Source organism: Peromyscus californicus, unplaced genomic scaffold (assembly GCF_007827085.1).
Source record: "Peromyscus californicus insignis strain IS unplaced genomic scaffold, ASM782708v3 Scaffold_9__1_contigs__length_137607984, whole genome shotgun sequence".
Lineage (NCBI taxonomy): Eukaryota > Metazoa > Chordata > Mammalia > Rodentia > Cricetidae > Peromyscus > Peromyscus californicus.
Genome location: NW_026294617.1, coordinates 74341445 through 74345418, shown reverse-complemented (window position 1 = coordinate 74345418; position 3974 = coordinate 74341445). Strand labels below are relative to the sequence as shown.

The 3974-nt window shown below is 49.2% G+C and overlaps 1 non-coding gene across 1 annotated transcript; it reads left to right on the top strand.

Annotated features, from left to right (window-relative positions):
- The first annotated feature begins 2864 nt into the window (after positions 1 to 2864).
- Trnag-ccc (transfer RNA glycine (anticodon CCC)) lies at positions 2865 to 2935 on the top strand. The gene has a single exon. It is a non-coding gene; the product is annotated as a tRNA-Gly (tRNA).
- The last annotated feature ends 1039 nt before the right edge of the window (positions 2936 to 3974 follow it).

Sequence of the window (3974 nt, the reverse complement as noted above, 5' to 3'; positions counted from 1 at the left end):
GCTCGCCTCCCCACCACACACCGCTCAGACACCCCGGACCTGCGCTCTCAACACACGGTCGCTTCGCCGCCAGCGATCGCGGGCCTCCCCGGACCCGCGCCCGGTTCCTGCGCTCCGCTGTCACCCGCGGACCCGCGCTCCCTCCCACGCCGCGCCAAATCCCTCGCGTTTCCGCAGCGCATGCGGACCGGCAGCCCCTGCGCGCCCCTCATCTGCATAGACCACGCCCATATCCTTGACATGAAGGCGAAAGTTCCTGCTCTTCCACTTGTCCCCTGCCAACAAATGTTCCCGCCACCTGGGAGGTAGCGTTGTCACCCTGTCACGCCCCGTTTTGGTACCTAATCTGCATAGGCCACGCCCATCATTGCCCCAGGGGAGCTGCCATGCGCCTCCCCTTCACTCCATTGGCTTGTTGAACTTTCCTGCCTGTGGAGAGCTGGAGTGTGGAACACCCAGAGACAACTCATCTTCAATTATCTTAAACTCCTAAATAGCTACCTATCTGCAGCACACCATGTGATCCTGTAGAGAAGTGGTTCTCAACGTGTGGGTCCCGACCCCGTTATGGGTCACAGGGTTTGCTAAGACCATCGGAAAACACAGATATTTTATAACTCAACAGTAGCAAAATTAGAGTTATGAAGTAGTAACGAAAATAATGTCACGGTTGGGGCTCACTACAACATGAGGAACTGTATTAAGGAGTCGAAGCATTAGGAAGGTTGAGAACCACGGCTGTACCACTATTACGATCTCCTAAACAGAGTGTTGGCAAAACCCACAACACATTAAATGAGACCATTTTGAACTATGGCACACTAGGTAAGAAATTTCTCAGGAAGGGTGGGTGGTGTGCACCTTTAAACTCAGCATCCAGAGGCAGGCGGATTCCCGGATGAAATGGGGCCAGCCCGGTTTCCATAGGGAGTTACAAACTGGCCATTTGGTTTCTGTTTTAAAACAAAAAAAGCAAGCTATCCAAAAGTCTATTGTACTAACAAAAGTACAAACACAAATTGGGGGTGTAGGGGGGTGCCGGGCACCAATCAGGGAGTCTTACCTGCAGATCATGTTTCTATTATTTAAGCAAGTGAGATCAGGGAGAGGCAGGTTTCATTTTCAATACAGATGAAGTGGCAGGACTCCTCTGATGCCCGTTGTGCAGGGAAATATCGTCATTTGCCCACCACCACCCATGAGGTGCAGAGCATAAGCAGCTTATTCCTGAAAGTGAAAAGGTGTTGCCTACAAATGCATCAAATGGAGGAGAGGCTCCTACACTGGTCAGCAACATGTATTTATTTCATTGCAACCAGAAATGGAATCTTTGGAACTCACGTAGAGGACCTTAAAACTTTCCTATAAGATAGTGATATGCACTGTGATTACTACATTCACCAATGGACAGCCAACATGGGAGTCATATACTACACTCTTGTACAGTCTTTTGATTTGGCGCTAACCAGCAGTTAACTATAACTCTAGGTGGAAGAGGTACTGCACGCTTGTTCTTACAATCATTTTGTTTCTGTCTGTAATATAAGAGTGTGTGTAATTAAAACGTTAATAACACGAGAAAGCAGTAATCGGCGATTCACTTCAACCATCTTTATTCTTTGTTTAGTAAATCGGAAAATCGGGGGAGATTGAGAATGTGGTCCCCCACTCAGCAATGGCGCATCTTATGAGTCTTCCTGGTGTCCAGCTGTGGACTTGTCCCTTTCCCTTGGGTTGGCTGTTTCTGTTTGGTTTCTCCGTCGCTCCAGCTGCTCTGCAGCCGTGCATTGTGTGAGACTGAGCTAAGTGGGCTTCCGTAGGAACTGCTTGGTTCTGAGACCCTGGACACCTGTCAACCTGTAGAGAGGTAGATGAGGAATGCTGGGCAGAAACGCTCACCAGCGGCTCCCCCATGAATGCTGGGCAGAAACGCTCACCAGCGACTCCCCCATGAATGCGGGGCAGAAACGCTCACCAGCGGCTCCCCCATGAATGCGGGGCAGAAACGCTCACCAGCGGCTCCCCCGCGGCTGCATCTTGGTTTCCATCCCACTCCCCGCAGGGAAGCAAACACTGGCACTGGATCATTCTCAACAACTGCTGAAAGGAAGTCAGGCTTTGTAGAGACAGGAGAGGCAGAGGGGAAATCACTGGAACTATCAAGGTCTTCTTCTCCCTGAACAGGCAGCATGGCGGAAATCTAAGAGGTCTCTCTGGCCGGTCTTCCTTGGGCACTACAGAAAGCAACTGCGGTTGTTGGAAGGCTTTGAAGTGCGGTGAAGTCTCCGTTCAGAACACGAGGCACACTGTCTGCGGGCGGGTGACTGTGCACCCCTCTGCACTTTGAGTGATGTAGCGATTTCCTCCTGGTTGAGCATTCCATGCTGACTCCTTAAGACACAGGACGTTCTACAGAGAGTGAACTCCTCCTGGCTTCTAGCTTTCGCGAGTGTCACCCTCTCCCACATTCCTGTAACCCTGACAAACGCGTTGCTTCACCAAGCTGGACTTCGGTGGTATCCTTACTGAGGTCTGGTAAACTTCAAAGCAGGCTTTGCAGAGGCATGAGTTTGAACTGCTTTAGCATTTCCCTTCGAATGAGCTGAAACTTCAAGGTCATGGCAGGTAGAGGTTGAAGGAATTCAGTAGGCCAATTCCTCAAAACTCCTCGAGGGGCAAACCTGGCCCAGGTTGACGCGTGAGAGGACCTGGGCCTTTTCACTCAACACTGGGAAATACAAAAGATAATGTATTTACAAAATTGTAGAGACAGTGAGTTACATTTCTGTCAGTCAATGAAAACAGATGGACGGGTGGATTCTTTTACCTTTTTTTATTGTGTTGTCAGGGGGAACCTTAGGAAAGCATTGGTGGTTCAGTGGTAGAATTCTCGCCTCCCACGCGGGAGACCCGGGTTCGATTCCCGGCCAATGCACGGTGGTGCTCTTTTCCTTCTTCTTTGGTCTATCACCAGCGTGTTTTCTTGGTACCAGCAAAGCGTCTAGGACCAAATACTCGAATAAAGGTAAAGACACCTCTCTTTGCCGGGCTGTGTTTTATCACAGCTTAACATGTAGCAGGGAACCTGTGTTTCCTCTTCAACACTGGAAAACTCAGTTGTGAGGAAGCGTTGGTTTGCACTGCTGTTTTTCAGTAGAAATTCATTGAGATGCGTGGTTTCTCTTGCCTCTTACCTCTCTTTTCTCAGTGTGTTGTTGATGCGTTGGTAGGTCAATGACAGAATTCTCGCCTCCCACACGGGAGACCCGGGTTTGATTCCCGGCCAATGCAGCATGGCTTTCTTCCTACCTGCCACCTCCTGCAGGGTTTCTTTTTTGTTTGTTTCTTATTTGTTTTTTTGGTGCGAGCACAGAATCCCCAAGTCTATCTTTTTGTTGTTTTTTGTTTGTTTGCTTGCTCTTTTTTTTTTTTTTTTTTTTTTTTTTTTTTTTTTTTTTGGTGCGAGCACAGAATCCCCAAGTCTATCCTTTCAGACTGGTTTTGGCTGGAAATGTTAACAGCGAACTTGACTAGCATCGGCTCAAGCACGTTAGCACCTGTCTTCCAGGTATCAAGGTGTCCAGGTACACACTTACAAATATGGACTATCGAATACGGCTACCACAGCTGTTGGATGATTTCCAAGCTCCTCCTGTTTCCATTCAGACACCCTTATCCTGAGGTTTTTATTCTCGTGGCAGAACATGGCTTCACACCGGTGTTCTAGGCAGGAAAAAGAGGAGAGGGCGGGCGGGCAGAAGGTATTCAAACGTTTTTGTTCAGGGAAGAGCGCCGTCTCCAGAGGCTTCACCTATCTGCTTTAGACTGTAACTGAGTTAGTTCCTGGTAACGCCTGGCTGGAAGATACAGGGAAGGGAGTGGCTATCAGGCGTGTGGGGGTTAAAACCGGCACAGGCCTTTAATTCCAGATTCCGGAGTCAGAGGCAGGAGGATCTCTGAGAGTTGGATATCAG